Consider the following 17,644-nt stretch of genomic DNA (forward strand, 5'->3'; position numbering starts at 1 on the left):
ATTTGGAATTTGTCGTGGTGAAACTTGACTCTCCTGTCAATGTGCTGATTGCTGCTGTGTACAGGGCTCCGACACACAACCTGCGCTCCTTCCTGCAAAACCTGGGACATTTGCTTGGTTCCCTTGAGGTGACGGATAATCAACAGATCTTGGTATGCGGCGATTTTAATGGAAATGCGTTCTCAGCTGCACACTAGCCCATTCTAGAACTGTTTCTCTCAAAAGGTTACAAGCAACTCATCACCACTAACACCACTGACAAGTACACATTGCTTGACCTCAATTTGTGTCTCGACCTCTGTGTGCTCTTCATTCAGGTATCCTGAGAACTTACTACAGCTATCACAATCCTGTCTATTGTGTTTTAGGCAACGAAAAGTGAGTAATCTCAATGAAATGCAAAAGAACAATCTGAATTTAACTTGCAATATGCATAGTTTCGTTGGTCACAGAGGTGGTGGATATAAAAATGTGGAAGGGAGCGGTGGATGGTTTTAAAATAGTATTGTTGAACTGATTTGTGTGTGAACAAGCCTTTTGGTGAGTTAACAATTTTATGATGGCTCTGTAGGAAATGTACTGCAAATATCGGGCGGAAAACTCTCATTTTGAAAACGCATTTTGTAATCAGTTAACCCATTGGCTGCCCTTAACAGAAGCAGATGTCAAATCCAATTAATCGGACAGGCCGACAGTGAACTACTGCAAGCCGTCCCGTTTAAAATGGATTTGTCAGGGGCAATTAATGGGTTAATATTCATTTGCCCAAAAAAAAATGTTCATTTTTCATATTTGAGTTTGGTCAATATTTATTTTTGTTAACAATTATACGTTGGGTTTCAATTATATCTCATTCACCAAATTCTCACAAAGTTTTCTGCCTGACACTAGTGTCGGCAGCCGGGTTGCCGTTTACAAATGATAATCTGCTGTCAATTGCTGTAGCTGGATAAGTAATGATTCAATTTATGTGAAAATTTGACATGAGAAGAATATTTATGAGAGAGGCGCAGGGTGGAGGGAATGGTGGAATCTTTAAAATTATTATTATTAATTGTTAAAAATTGGAAACTATTTTAAAGGATTTAGAGCACAACCAAACTATAATAAGATTAATGGCTTTTTGTTGAAAATAGATACTGAGGTTGAAAAAGCATTGTTTAGTGTACCAGAAGGTCAGTAGAAGTAAGACAGATGGATAAGGTCAGGTCAGGTCAGTTCAAGCAAAGGAAAGGCAGAGTGAGAGGTTTTTTGTTTGTTTGTTTGTTTGTTGTTGTTGTTTTTTTGTTGTTGACATTTTCGATTTTGCACAATCATCAACACGATATGAGAATGGAAAAGAGACAATGGTGTTATACTTGTCTAGCAAGGTGTACTATCTTGAAAAAGATAAAAATAAATTTAATCAAGCTGCACTAACTAACTAATCAACAAGGTGAGTACATAATTTTTTATGTATTAATTGAATTGTTGTAAAAGTTTTATTTGTGTTCTACTGTACTTTTAACAGACTTGGAGAGCAAGTGCAATTAGTGTGCCTTTCACACCAGGGTGGAAACTAGCATGGCATGTCTTCATTCATTTGTAAGTAGCAATATGCATCTTCTGCACTCACCACAACTTCTGTGTGTGTGTTTTGTGTGTGCGCGTGTGTATTCTAGGGTGACCAAATGTCCTCTTTTGCCCGGACATGTCCTCTTATTTCGTGCTCTCCGGGGGGTCCAGCCGGGTTTCATAAATTCATGAAAATGTCCGGTTTTTATGATTTTTCACGGGACCAATTTGAAGAGAATCTCTCCGGCCGCTAGGAGGCAGCGCCTGCCTGAGTTGATGTGGCTCTGACTAGAAGGGGCGGGAGAAGGAGTACATCTTCTTCTTGTTTTTTGTTGGCAGTTTACCCTTTTTTTCATGTGGAATTACCACCATCTAGTTTTAAGACGTGGCTCCATACACCTTTCTGTAGGTTTCTACCCTGTTAATGTCGATCACGTGTGTTGAATATTGGATTATATGTGTAAACAGAGATGCAGTATATTGTATTAGTCTTGTATTAATTGTTCTGTGTTTGTGTATTTGGTTGAACGTTAGTATTATATTTTAAATAGGAGCGCCTGCCCAGTTAAGAGTTTTTTACGATAAATACGTATATAATGGCAACTGTTGACTTCTGTCGGAGATTTGTACTGGCGTAATCTGTAAAATCCTGTTTGGTGTCGCATTGTTGCGCTGCCGATGATTGTAAACTTTTATAGCAAAGGTTGATTTTGCCTCGCCCGGTACTTGCTAACAGGGTAGCTATCAGTGTGCTCAGCCGCGCTAGGCATAATGGGCAATGTAGTTTTGAACTGCTGCGTTTGGAAACATGCTGGTTGAATAGCTTGTCAATTTATTTCGGTTATTGCTTGCGTACAATCTAGAACACTGAATGAGAATAAAAATTGAGTGCGAATAACAATTTGTCAACGACAATTGTCGTGATAGTAATTTATAAAAATGTTGAGTTGGAACACAGCCTGCTCTGTGTGCGTATTGACTGGACTACATTTCCATGGGTCTGCATTATATATACTGTATATATTTTTTAATCATTGTTCGTTTTTTTTTTTTGGTGGTTTTTTTGTTTTGTTTTTTAAGGTTTGATTATTATCATTATTGTTTTTTAGGAACAATAAAGCCTGTTGAGTACAAAATATTTCCATATAGTCAGGGGTGCACATAAGTGGTCCGCATGCGCGCATGCGTACCGCACGTAGACAAACGCGCTGGCCCTCAACGACTTCCATACGCTTTTGCGTACCGATGGCTGACCACCGTATTTGCGGCGGACACGAGAAAATAACTTCTCAAAATGTCAAAGAGGCAGGCCACACTGAGTAATTACTTCCATGTTCACCCACCCCCGTCAAAAGACAGATAGGCGACAGAGACGTCACCGGAGCTAACGAAAAAAAGGACTTTTGCTGAAAAGTGGCTACAGGGGGGGCTCATGGCTGCCTCCTCACCACGGGCCCCGCCATCCCTGCACCTTTTTTAAATGCACCACACACATCATACTCCACAGGAGAGCTCTGGCAAAGGGCGGTGGGACGGGCGGCTGGACAGAAACTCCATGCTGCGGTCCCACTGCCCCAAGCCAAGCTCTCCTATTTTAATGCATACATTGCACTACCCTCCCCTCACACCCCCATCACGGTGCTGGGTGATGGCTGCCAGTCGGGAACCTGGCAGCCACAGTAATAGGGTGGTAGGTGGGTCCCACACTTTTTCTATATGGCGTGGCTCCCGGGGTGTGGCCTCCCCTCTGCCTCGGCTGCCGGCCGCGGGAGTGGGTTGGGGGGTCGGGTCTCCGATCTTGCGTCGCCCCATGGCAGTCCCTGGGCATTCTCCTGCCTCCGCCTTTCCCTCTCTTCTCTGGCTGGGCGTCCGCCCTGCGCTCCGTCGCGGGTCGCTGGCTGGGCGCCGGTGTATCAGCTGGGTGTCGCCTGCACCGGCGGGGGACCCTGCCTTGCCTGGGGCTTGGTGGGCCGCTGGGGGCCCCGTGGCGTGCCGTGCCGGTTGGGGGGCTGTGGCTGTGGCTTGTGGTCCGGGTGGGCGGGCGGGGGTGGGTGTAGGCGTGGGGTTGGTGATGCTTCCCCTCCTGCCATCCCTGAAGGCCGGTTGATGGGCGCGCGGGTGGCCCGGGGGACCACCCTGGGTCCCGGGGGGGGGTGACGGTGGCTCCTTTGCTGGGCGGTTGGAGGAGGGATGGGCTGCGCGTGGATCCCCCCGCCCGCCCTCCCTCCCCGGGCTGGCTGGGTGTGGGCCGTGGCCCTGGGTTGGTGCCCGCGCCGTCTCTCCGCCCGTCTGCGTGGCTGTCGCGCGCCCGGTGTGGCTTGCGTGCTGCTGGATGTGGTAGGGCATGCTCGGGTTGGGGGTTCCGGTGCCGGGATTGGCGATGCGGCGGCGTAGGGTTGGTCGCCAACGGGCTTTCACTCATAAGAGATTCACACGATTACTGGGTTCTAGATCACAGAACTGATTTGTGTACACTCTACCCCTTTCAATCACTTAGTTTATAGTCTTATAGACACCCCCACCCCCATTCTCCTCTTTCACTGGCCAATAGGCCCCCACATGGTGTAAACCGGAAATACATCTCGCTGACGATAGCACCAGCATATTAGTAACTAGTTTAGATGTTCAATGTATTTCTTGTTGTTGTTGTGTATGTGTTTCTTTTCTTTCTTCTCTTGTATTTCTTTTCTTCTGTCCCCCCATAATCCCTTCCTGTTCGCTGCTTTGTCATAATAAAAAGGTATTTTGAATCATCACAATGGGAGTATGTCAGACTCTCAATGTGAAACATTAAAACTGTTCAGAATCCGGGCACTTAGACTTCCATTCTCTGTGTCAAACAGCTGAACAGGACAGGTTTAAAAAAAAAAAAAAAAGAAAAGTGGCTACAGGATGTACCATGGCTAGAAGCAAATGATGCTCGCACGGAAATGCGGTACAAAATGTGCCGTGAGAATCCCAATGTCGCCGATAAGAGCAGCGCATTTTATGTAGGGTCAAAGAATTTCAGCCATCCAAACTTTGAAAAGCACGAAAAAAACAGAGCATGTGGCAATTAAGCAAACTATCAATGTCAAACAGGACCCCGCTCGCCCTATGGACAAGTGGCGGAATAAAGGTAATGAACAGCGACATGCACTGACAAACGTGTTTTTGCTCGCATCTTACAAAGCTAAACATACACGTTCAATGAGGTCTTATGAGGAGGACATCCCACTGTTAAAAAGGCTTGGAGTTAATGTGGGAGCCGCATAATGCCCTTTATTTTGAATTGGTGCTTTGTATTTCTTTACATTTCACTTCAAAGTAATGGCAATTTTGTTGTGCCAGTTGATGTTAATCAAGCATTAATTGTTAATATTGTCGTGCTGTCGCCTTCCGTGATGGCGGATGTGCGCGGCGTGGATGAACAGATTCGCACGACAAAGGGATCTCACTTGCAACTTTTATTCCTCTTCAGCACAGGTTAGTCACGTACAACGTCACTGATGGTTCTCGTATGAGTTGTGCTGGCTTCTAGCTCAGGCACGGACAGCGTTTTAGCGTATCCGGGCAGCGAGCCGTGAAAACCGTGCAACAACAGAAAAACGAACAACGAGTCTCGCGATGCCAGCCAGTTATATACCAAGGCTGCGTTCAATGACCATAAGCGGCTCGTAAAAATCAAAACAATAACAGAAGGGTGCCATAGGCTTATTAACCCCAACTTCACTACACTACCCCCCCTAGGAATACTGAGTCCCTTCAGTATCGCAGGCAGTGTATAGAGGAATAGTTAAGAACTATGAAATTGCAACAACATTAACAACATTGGAATATTACCTAACGGAAACTAATACAACCATCAGCGTAGTGAAATGCATTGCTAATATTTGAATCTTACTGGTCTTTTAACAACGCGACCAGTCGATGTTCTAACAGTCTTTTCTAAGGAGTCTATATCACCTCGTCTTTTCATCTGGCACGCTGGGTCGCTGGAAGCAGAGGTGCCACACGAACCTTTAGACGGCTCACTCGAATCCTCAGCCGCTTTGCTTGAGCTGTGCCGCATTTGCACTTCCGGCACCAGGGGAACGTCCTCTTCACTTGTCTGGTTGTCTGTGTCTCGACGTCGCAGCAGTCTTCTTCTTTGGCCCGACACCCAGACTGGTATCACGTCAGCGTCGTAAGGCTTGAGTCTGTTATGGTGTATTATGGTGCGCCGCTTGGGACCTTGTATATCATACAGGAGAGGACCTAGTCATGCAGCAACAATCACAGGATCTTGCTGTGCATCAACAATCAGAGGACCTTTCCATTTTGGTTTAAGCTTTGGGCTCCTTCCTTTCTTCTTGGTATCGTCCTTAAAAAATACCAGGTCTCCAACATTGTATGACTGTTCTCTTGCTTGAAGATCATGCTCCTTTTTCTGCCTTGCTTGTGCTGTGCGGAGGTACTCTCTCGCCAAGCTGTGCACTTCATTCAAACTTTCTCCAAGATTATGCAGGAAATCTGACACTTCCGTGTCACTGGTTTTCAGCTTTGCAGTACCAGATTGGATATCTTGGGTTTGGTGGACTTCCCTGCCATACATTAGTCTGTTGGGCGTGTACCCAGTCACTGTGTGTTGGGAACTGCGGAATGCTGTGGTGAGAAGTGGCACATGCTCATCCCAGTTTTTCTGGCTGTGGTTCAGGTGACCGGAGTATGGAGGATTGTGGCAGAACTGCAAGATTTCTTTCTGCATGGATGGGGGAACCAAGAGTAGGTAGGTTGGTTGCTGGTCTCTGATCCACTCCCAGGAGTAGTAAAGGACTCCTTGTCTCGGTGTGATCTGGGGCCAACAAAACCAAAACTTTCTCACTGCAGGACAATCAAGCATTACTTCGTCTCTAGAAAGCAGTGTCCCGGTTTCTTTCCAAGTGTGGAGGATAATGAGTATGATACTGACTTCGTCCAGATAGATGAGAAGGGTTTCCCACTGATGGTCTTTGAGGACAAACTCCATAGCCCTCTGAAATGTACTCTGCGAATTACACAATCCAAATGGCAGACGAGTGTATTCATGGAAACCCCATTTGGTTATGAATGCAGTCTTTTCACGGTCTTTGTTATCCACAGAGATCTGCCTGTAGCCAGATTGAAGGTCAAGTGTCCCGAACACGGTAGCTCCACCAACAAACTCGAGACATTCCTCAATCAAGACTACTGGAGAGGCCCAATCAGATGCTGTTGGTGTGATCACACCTGCTTCCAACATGGCCTTAAGATGTTTTTCCTCCTCACCTTGAAATCCAAGAGTGGTTCTCCTCACTGGCTGGTGTACAGGTCTGGCTGATCCGATGTCTATTTTGTGTGTGACGGCAGACAGGTAGCCAAGTTCTAAGTCATTTTTGGCAAAGGTGGACTGGTAAGTGACCAGCAGTTGGTTGAACCGTTGTTGCTGATCTTCATTGAGAGCTTCACTTGCAGCAGCAACTAGGTCCTGAAGGTGTCCTGGAATTTCAGGGATGGTTGCCACTTTTCCGACCACCAGTGATGATGCATCCTCGCCTGCATCTGTGAGTCCGTGTTTAGCTTCCATTTCATCCCCAACTCCAGCGTTCAGTTGGTATGTCTGAGGTACATCGAAAGCTGTTGCGTTGATTTTCAGGTTTCTTTGGTCCAACTCCTCTGATATCACAGTCGTTTGTGCACCAGTGTCTGCCACAGCTTGCATTGGAATGCCATTTACGGTGAGAGGAATTTGTAAACTCTAACCACTCTTCCTGGTGCATCCAATCTGCTGGCCTTGTAGCTGGAAACGAGCTTCCACAACTGAGCTGTCGGAGCTGTCACCTGACTGCAGCTGGAAGTCTTGATGCTTATCGCTGTGGTTACGGGAAACCGCTGGGCTGGGTGGCCTAACACAGTCTTTTTGGAAATGTCCCGCTTCCCCGCACCTGAAACATGGGTCTGCTGATCCTTGATTTGGGCTTGGTGTTTGAGAGCGTCCTCTGTTGGATTGCAGCAGTTGGTAGTCCTGTTTTATTTCAGATATGGGACTTTGGGATGCTTTTGGTTGTTGAAGCCCTGTAGTTTTATCTGAGAGATTTTCCACTTGAAGCTGGAGATGTTCCACGTTGTTAACAAGAGCTTTCATTTGGGCCATCAGAGCAGCGAACTGGTCAACTGAGACATACTGCGGGGTTTGAATTCTGCGAGATATTGCCGATAAACCTTCACACCTATCTTCTTTGTCGACCCATGAAACACATCTTGTTCGCGTCTTTATTTCAGGGTCGGGGCCCACGGTAGCTTTGAAGTTATATTCGTGGGCCTCCACAAATTTCTGGGCTTCCACAAGGGAACCTGGATAACGATTCATTACTTCATAAGCAACTTTTTGGTTGCGTAAGCCCTTGAGGAAAACATCAGTGGCCAATCGATCCTGCGACTGCAGATCGACCCCTGGGTAGGCGACTGTGATGAGCCGTCGCACCTCTTCAGCAAATTCAGCTGACGTCTCTCTGCCCTGTCGGAGCTCTCCAGGCTTCCTCCTTAGCTTGGTCAAGGGATCTGTTTTCCCAAAGCGTTGAGTAAGATGCTCGACCAGGAGTACGTAATCTTCCCTTGTACGCTCTGGTAGTGAGCAAACATAGCGCACTACAGCTCCTGTCAAACACTCATGTAGTTTGTCCAATCGTTCCATGGCACTCCATCCATATTTCCTGGCTTGACGTTCGAACTGCATCAGAAACGACTCCCAGCCCTCATTTCCATCAAATGTGGCTAATCTTGCCTGTTGTACTTTTGGCAAGGTGTTGGCATCAACTCCCAAATTATTTTGTCTGCTTCCATCACGATAGGCTAGCGTGTGTTGAGTTTCACGCTCAGTCTCTCTATTTGAGGGCCCTGAACTCTGAGCTCTTTGATCAATCACCTCCAATTCAGCTGCGAAGAGAGCATGATGTATTGGTCGAGCCGTTTGGCCAGAAGATGTGCTTGGTTTAGGTGGATGTCCTTCCCTAGTAAAGGTCAACAAGATGTTGTCCTCCTCCCCACTAGCACTCCTGTGTTCTGCAACAGGTTGTTGAGCAGCTGATTTTCTGGCTATGTGGGACAAGACAGGGGCCATCATCATTTGAAAGTTCCTTCTTTGTTGATTTTGATTTTCAAGGAAAGCTTGTCGCCATTTTGGAGCTGTATCTGCCTCTGAGTTGCTTGCTGTAGCACCTCTGAATTCTTCAGTCATTTTTATGACGATCTTTCTTCGTTCTTTATTGATTTTACTTTTAAATGTCTATTTTGAAGGAGTGGACCGGAAGTTGCGCTCGTGTGTGCGGCGATGTGGCGGTCACTTGACGTTAGCGTATTAGCATTAGCTCCGCCAATGCCACAGACGAGTTATAGCCTCTTTTTTTTCGATTCTTTTGATTGGGTCAGGATTCGCCAGATTAATTTTCTCTTGGCCGGATTTACTCACTGAAGTTTGCTGTTTATCCCACTTCTGACACCAGTTGTCGTGCTGCCGCCTTCCGTGATGGCGGATGTGCGCGGCGTGGGTGAACAGATTCGCACGACAAAGGGATCTCACTTGCAACTTTTATTCCTCTTCAGCACAGGTTAGTCACGTACAACGTCACTGATGGTTCTCGTATGAGTTGTGCTGGCTTCTAGCTCAGGCACGGACAGCGTTTTAGCGTATCCGGGCAGCGAGCCGTGAAAACCGTGCAATAACAGAAAAACGAACAACGAGTCTCGCGATGCCAGCCAGTTATATACCAAGGCTGCGTTCAATGACCATAAGCGGCTCGTAAAAATCAAAACCATAACAGAAGGGTGCCATAGGCTTATTAACCCCAACTTCACTACAATATAATTAATTAAAGTTAATTGGCTCTAAGTAAAGCTTGTCATAAATTTATCGCATCAGGCGGGTCGGCTCTCAAGCTCAATGATGACCAAGTCACATCTCCAGGTCCTCCTCTGAGAACCTGGGCAAAAAAATTATGTGCACCCCTGCATATAGACCCTACTCACCTACGTCACAAAATGGGTGTGTCGCTGTTTCCGGCCGCCATATTGTACCTCTTTTTCAGACCTATTCTCATTGTTTTCAATTAGTCAAGTGAGTTATAGAGCAATTCATGGAAGCCCCGGTGTTATCTGACGCTGTAAACTCATTGGATCCGTTGCATAAAAGGCGTTACGTGGAAAAGCTTCAGTTTATCCATTCTCCAGATCCGTATTTGATGCCTAAATCGATGTTTTTCGACCCGCTGGCTTCGCCTGACATCTGATATCCTGATATTTACAACTATCTTGTCCACACAAAATCAGCCTATTCTCACGAAAGTTTGAAAAACTTCAAGAGCTTGGAGGCTTATAAATGCTACGTTGCTGGTTGGGTGAAACAGGTCCTCGTCCACGAAAATTCGGCAGGAATCTATCTTGTGCTCGGGAAGGTGAGTTACGAAATTTTCAATTCAAAATCTTTTGTTCTTGCTAACATCCACTGTCAAGTCTAATGTATTTCATGTCATTTGTCAATGGAGCTAGGGCTTTTAATGTTTATATGGTTTAGCGATAACACTCTCACTACATTCATATATAATATGTAATAGATATGAAGTGCGATAGCACTACTCCAGATTGACCCTAGTTGAATTTATTTTTTGGCTTTTGACCTCAATAGTGAAATTGTAAATTAATTGTATGACAACTGTCTTATTATCCCCTTATAATTATATATTTTCAGGTAGTTCATTCACAACGTCTGAGTGTATGTTGTCGGCGATTAGCTTAGCAATGATCTTAATTGTGGTTGTCAGCCCAAAACCCTCTAAATATATATTAAATGCATCTTACCAGATATAAAATGACTACTACATAATCTGTGGTAGTCGTTTGTAGCCCAGTTTTCTCGTCGAATTGCAGCAGTCCATCTCGCTCTCCTCTCCGGGTCTCTCGGAATACGGTAAAACTTAAAGTCTCTCCGTCTATCGTCTCTGTTTTTGCAACCGACCGCCCCACACGACTTCACCATTTTGATTATTAATGTTAATGAGCAGAAAAACACGCCATAATAGGAGGAATTTACGAAGCGCTAATGCATTAACATGACAAGTAGACGGACAACATGGCGCGGGGGCGTGGCTGTGACGTCACGTGAGTAGGGTCTATAGGACTGGACACGTGTATAAATTATCGCTCGTAAAATATATAGAATAAATCCTCTAATCTCATTCATATTTGTGTCGGTTGGCAGAGCGAAAACCTATGCGCAATAAATGATAATTATTCTATACATTACTTTATTTTGCGGTCACGGTGTATCAGCTTCAGAAAAAGAAATGCAAAACAAACCATTCGGTGTTTCCCACACAAACTGTTGCCGGTGTTTCATCAGTGTGATTGCTCCCCTCAATGATCCTTTCATTAGGCTGCATTGGCTTTTCGTTTGGGCTCAAATTGATAACCCAAAACACCCAAGAAAGGTTCATAACTCTCCTTTTCACCATTAGAAGAACGTTCGTTATGTCGTATTTGTCGCTGCATCTAAAAACAAAATTGTCCGTCATCATCGCCACCATTCAGTACTAAGCACTGAGCCGGACATTTCCTTGTTGTGACGTCACGCACACAATTTCCGGGATCTCGGGCGCCGGTCGTTTTAGCTTAACAATCGATCCAAATCTCTATCATTTTCTTGGTGTTGCGATGTGTGTAATTACACGAAGTGGCATGATATGAATCCAAAGGGCATGCGTTTATGGATAAATTATGGAATATTAGCATTTCCCAGGTGTTGTAATACCCATGAATCTTCGTGCAATAGACCCCACTCACATGACGTCACAACCACGCCTCCGCGCCATATTGTCCGTCAGCTCGTCGATCGTTTTTTTATAAAAACAAAACTTCGTCAGATATAATTTAGGTTGCACTGAGATGTTCTTGAAAATTAAAGACCACGGCTAAAAAAATCCAGACTTACAACAGCTAATTTAATACTTTTAATACCTTTAATAATGGAAAACTGAATTCAATGCTTTTTAATACTTTTAATAACCCGCGGGTACCATGTTTTTAATGGACCTGTTCACTGAGAGTAGATTTCAGAGTCAATCTACACTGTATGAATACTCTTGAACAATAATGGACCAAAACTTAAATTGTTCCAATTTCCAATTATTCACAATCGTTATTCACCTTTTACAATTGGTTATACAATACACACAGTAAAAAAATGATGGCTATTGTTTTGTTTTTTTATCTTTCAGAATGAACATGCTCAAAGCGAAAGTCGGTCCATTCGGCAAATAACTAAGGGGACCGAATGGGTCCTCACCATGGACGGTGGGGCCAAGATTACAAAATCCATCCTGAATGTATCGGTGGCCATCTATGGTGGCCATGGATCTAAATGAGCAAGAGGCGGACAGTGTGGAGGAAGGAGGAAGTTACCTCTTCATGAATTGTCGGGCTGGAAACAGCAACTCCTCCTTCCTCTAGTTACCTGTTCATGAATTGTCGGGCTGGAAACAGCAACTCCTCCCTCCTCCACACCACACCTGACACCAAGCTCTTCGGCGGGATTGAGGTATGTTAATTTTTTTTTGCATCATAGGACAATTTTACAATATCTGTAATCCCCGTTGATACTGTATATCATTTAATTCTGACTGCAGTCATATTTCAAGATATTTTTAACCTAATTAATTCAGACATCTGCACATCCCTTTTCAGATATCCAGTTTTAAATTGGCAAACTTGTTGATGTTCATAAATTGAATGATAACCATACTGCCAAATACATTTAATTTACTTGCGCATGCCTGTCATTCTTGATAATTGTAATGACAGGTCACATGCATATGGCGGAAAACACAGACAAGGCTGAAAAAGCAGTTTCTGCTCTTGCACCCCTCTTTAAAATAAACTGCTGTATTTTAAGCCAAAAGAACTTTTGTGTTTGATAGAACAATATGTCTATATGCTGCCATAGCAGATTCATGGCGCATGAAGTCCCCTAACTATTTTTTATTTGTCCGTTTTACCCTGAAAACCCCCGTTTACAGACATCGCGCAACCGCTTTTGTTTCAACCCAGCCATACAAAGAAGGTAAGTAATCATGTTTATTAGTCGAAATGTCTATCATTTTTAGCTCAGAATCAATAATTGCGGTCTAATATTTAGTTTACAAAAAAAAAACGACTTTAAAAAATTATTCACTGGCATATTTTTTAACTTTTAAACAAATTACGTCACAATGAAAAAAATGGTGTCTGTAAATAGGTCACGGATATCTACCTCATAACTATGGCTTAATTGTAATTTTTTTTTTAATGTCGCATTTTTCCCGATATTTTAGATGATAAACAATTGATCCAAACAAAAAAAATTTGAAAAAACGTTTAAAGGGGTAAATATTTGAAAAATAAAAACTCGACCACTCCTTGATGTCCGTGACTTTCGAGTCGTGTTTTTTTCTATATTATTGTGTTTTGCCGTTAAGATCCAAGCTAAGTCCGGCTGTGGCCATTCACGGCTGTGTATTTAGACACGATGATACACGCCACACGGAGTTTTTGCTTCGAAACACGGTAAGTATAGTAAGTATAGTAATATCTCGTTAAAATCGGGGCATCTTTATTTTATGTTCGTTCATGCTCGCGATTCACGTTATTCATTTTCTCACGATGTAATAAAAAGATGACTCCCCCCCCCAAACGAACTAGAGCTAGGTTACGAGACCAATCACGATAGCTCGCTTGATATTTTTATTGATAATTCTCAATTCACGTTCACATTATTGCCTGTATTGCTTTTCAGAAGATATGCCACATAAATCGACACAGCAGAGGAGAAAAATTATCCAGAACGAGCAGGAGAAGTATGACCGGATAAGGGAAGCGGGTAGAAAAAGTGACAATGCAAGAAATGCATAGAAGAGACGGAAGATTATTTCAGGGGAACTGACGCAGGAGGAACTTGAAATGTGGAGAGAAATGCAAAGCAAAGGGAGCGATATGCCATGAAGAACAAATTAAAAGAGGCAGAAAACAATGGCCCACAACTCACCAGGACAAGCCTTTTGGCACAGACACCACTTCCACCAAGGAAGTGCTCCGATGCATGCTCACACGGCAAGAAGCCAATTTATGTGTTATGCAGCTACATCAGGGGTCCCCAATCTACGGACCGCGGGCCGGCCGCCTTCACATTTAGTCCGGCCCCCTGAACACCCCCCCCCCCCCAAAAGTGTTATTTATTTCCTGGCATTTTCTGTGAAGAACCTAGAGAGGGTTATTTGGTTATTATCAATTATTATTGGTTATTATTAATTATTATTATATTATATTTTATTATAATATATTATTTTTTTATTTTATTTACTTTTGTTCCGTGAAGAATCCAGAAAGGGTTATTCGATTGTGGCTTTCTGAAAAACAATAACTTTTTACATTAAGGTACTCCTGCAATCGTCACACTTTTTCTGTTACAAACTGACCCGGCCCCTCATCAGAGAAGGGGAAAATTATGTGGCCCTCACAGGAAAATGTTTGGGGACCCCTGATCTACACGGTATATTGCTTGATTTACTTTATTTGATTTTTACATGAACAGTGTGTAAATTACGATTTCTAACAAATGAAAAATAATTAAACTGCTATTTTATAACGTCTTATTCAGATTATTTTTCTTAAATCTAGTCAGATTATTTCCTGCATGTTGTTTTCAGTGTTAGACTAGTTGGCAATTGACAGCCATGAAAGTCCATGCCACTGACGAACATGTACGTCAAAATTTCCTATTCATTTCGAATTTCAGAAAAACCTGTTTTTGTCTTTTTTTTTTTTCACCAAAAACGTACCACTACAACCCATTGACATTCATACATTGACACCCAAGTAAGCTGATGCCATTGACAGCCATGCACGTCTATGCCATTGACAGCCATGTACGTCAAAATATCAAGTGCATGCATTTAATTGCTTCTCTGTGAGATATTTGAAGAAGGAAGGGACCTTGTACATGTACGGCAGGGAGGACAACATTGGAATCATCCAACAAGGGCCTCCGGACTTTTACAAAAGGGTATTCCTTTCACCCAGTGATTACGACATGACAAGGAAGGGGGAATTCATATTTTTAAAAAAATAATTAATTAAAAATTCTGTTACAAAATGTTACTTGAAGTGTTTGTTATTTATTATGTACCAGGATGGGTGTTCAAAACCTTTTTTAAGTGAGAAACCTAAAAGAAAATCTCAAAGGTCTCAAAAATGTATATTTCTAACTCGCCTGATTTGAATTCCTTTTCAGGTGTCAAACAATGCCCTCCTGCTCAAAATTTTTCTTCCACCAGAAAATAGAGATTTTAAGCTTTCCAATGATGTATCACACGTGCATATCGGACAATTTTTAAATTTGGCCAAATTGGGGGTCTCAGAGCGGAACTTCAAGTCACCTGAATGTTTTCCGCCATATGGAAAACTGATAAGATCTGAGTTAATATGTTTGATTCTTGTATGGTTTTGCCCTAGCCCAGTGTGTCTCATCCTTTTGATTCCGAACGGTGTTCACCTGTTCCTGCTTCCTCCTGACCAGTCCGCTGCCCTTAATGTCACCCACAAGTTGTTCATTGTCTCGTCACCCCCTGTCGATTTAAGCCTTGTGTTATATATAGCGTGGTCCTCGTCAAGTCGTCATTCACGTGTGTCATGTTTCTCAGTCGTCCATTGTGTTACATTTCCCTGCCCTTCTTTTAACTGTGCTTTTGATTTGTTACTTTCAGTCATATTTTTTTGCTTAATGTACATTGTTTAGGTGAACAAGTTTGTTAAATACATTTTAGTTTACACCAATTCACCTGTTTTTACCTATTGTTTCCCTGTACTTGTATCCAAACTTTGTATCACATTCACTAATTCCCACAGACGAACTCTTGCAAAACCATGACCTCTGTTTCATTCATCTTCAGCACAACATATCTATTTTCTTAAACACACTCAAGCATGTCAAATCATACTCAACTCTACTGTAGACAGAACTGAACGACATATCAGACTGAGAATGCTTACAATACGTTATTTCCTTTGCAAATTTCAACATTCAAAATACAACAATTCCTCTGAATAACACAGGTATTGACATTTGTCAAATTTTGCTTTCACTTGTTTAACTTACAAAGATCATCACTGTGCCTGAAGATCTTAAAGAGACGGCCAGGCACCTTCTCTATCCTGATGCCCCATTGGTCACCATCCAGGAGGCTAATCAACTTACTCTATTAACCTGTTTGTGACATACAGATTCGTCCCACAAGAATGTGGAAAAAGCAGGGGGGGCAGCAGGTCCCCATGAGGACGCTTTTCTTTAAAGCAGTAAGTACTGTTTATCCACACTACAGATTGCTGTCAAAGTGCATACATAATTTTTTATTTCTGCGTTTCAAGATGGAAAAAGCGTTAAGATCATGTTGTGGCAGGACGTAGCCACAAATCAGTTGGGGGAAAAAAAAACAACGATTTTGGACACACCACAATTGAAGTGAGTAAATTAATGATTTAATTGTACCCGTGTGTGTCCGTATATGTAAATACATATTTTAGGAATGTAACGTTGGTTATTGTAATTTCGGTTTGGTTACCTGAAATGCTCTGTCCAATTCATTTTTGGTACAAAAAGACAGTAAACAAAACAAAATACTACAACTGGTGTAAATAAGAACTGGCATTTAACGTGATATTTTTTCAAAATTACAGTCTTATTAAATTTAAAGCATTAAACAATAGTATCAATTATAAAATTTTCCAGTTATAATAAAACACACAAAATCTAAGCTTTGAATCCGTAGCGGTGACGAATGTAACCAAGTTCAAAGTTGTTTTTTGCTAAAGAGACTAATAGATGGGAGAAAGCACATATCTAATTGCAGTGGTTATCTTGCCTATTTTCTTAAATGTAGATTCTAAATTCATTCCCTCATTGGCAAAATGAAATAATTTTGCTTTCATTTTTTTCTACACGGTGATAAAGCGCTGGTAATGGGGACCAGAAATTGCCCTGTAAAGTGAAAAACCACAAAGTAGTGTTACTGCCCCATTTTTAACATACTTTTTCTTTATATATAACATCAGTTAAGTGCACATAAAACCATATAAATGCATATGTTACCATTAGAACATTAAGAAATAAGAAATAATTTGAAGCAAGTCAATTAAATATTAATTGAATAAAATACGGACTGTACATTCACTCTCTCACTCTCATGCAACACGTGTGTCAGTGCACACATGTAGACATAAAGGGTACATAAATATTTTTTAGAACGCTTTCATTCTTAAATTAAGATTAAAAAAATCAACAATGCTTTGCTTACAATTGATTCGCAAAGAAGCAAGGGATCACTGTATATTCAAGTACAAGGTTATTCTGTTAAATTTCTACAACAATTCATTATTTCTATTCGACAGGAATCCACAACAGAGCGTCAACACACCATCATCGCCTAAAGTGATATCATGGGCGGAAAGATGGCTGTGACCGCCACTGGGGCCACCTGACCATTCCAGAAGAAATTTGGGAGGCAGCATTTGGGGAGGGCCGTCTGCTGATTCCTGCAGACGGAATCACAATAACCGTCATCATGAAAGGAGGTGATATCATCACAATTAATCACACTATTAACCTGTTTGTGACATACAGATGCGTCCCACAAGAATGTGGAAGTAGCGGGGAGGGGGGGCACCAGGTCTCTATGAGGACCCTATTCCTCAAAGCAGTAAGTACTGTCCATCCACACTACAGATTGCTCTCAAATTGCATACGAAATTTTGTATTTCTGCATTTCAGGATGGATAACGCATTAAGATAATGCTGTGGTCAAACGTAGCCACAAATCATTTGGAAAAAAATGGCATACAAATTCACCCACCTTGTACTGGTAAGTTGGAGAAGTTGTCAAATCATATTACCGTAAATATTGTCAGTTTATGGTAATGTTTTGAATAGGGATGTCATCCCGATCGATCGGGTCCGATCACGTCATTTTCAAAGTATCGGAATCGGCAAAAAAATATCGGCCATGCCTTTTTTTAATATATATATATTTTAATTAAA

General features: G+C 42.5%; 2 long non-coding RNA genes across 2 annotated transcripts; both read left to right on the top strand.

Annotated features, from left to right (window-relative positions):
- Positions 1–315: 315 nt before the first annotated feature.
- LOC130915182 (uncharacterized) lies at positions 316–15,769 on the top strand. The gene is made up of 3 exons (XR_009063060.1): positions 316–378; positions 1,511–1,584; positions 15,714–15,769. It is a non-coding gene; the product is annotated as an uncharacterized LOC130915182 (long non-coding RNA).
- Positions 15,770–15,793: 24 nt separating this feature from the next.
- Positions 15,794–17,158, top strand: LOC130915183 (uncharacterized). The gene is made up of 3 exons (XR_009063061.1): positions 15,794–15,906; positions 15,979–16,072; positions 16,999–17,158. It is a non-coding gene; the product is annotated as an uncharacterized LOC130915183 (long non-coding RNA).
- Positions 17,159–17,644: the final 486 nt, after the last annotated feature.

This window comes from Corythoichthys intestinalis, chromosome 4, assembly GCF_030265065.1.
Source record: "Corythoichthys intestinalis isolate RoL2023-P3 chromosome 4, ASM3026506v1, whole genome shotgun sequence".
Classification (NCBI taxonomy): Eukaryota; Metazoa; Chordata; class Actinopteri; order Syngnathiformes; family Syngnathidae; genus Corythoichthys; species Corythoichthys intestinalis.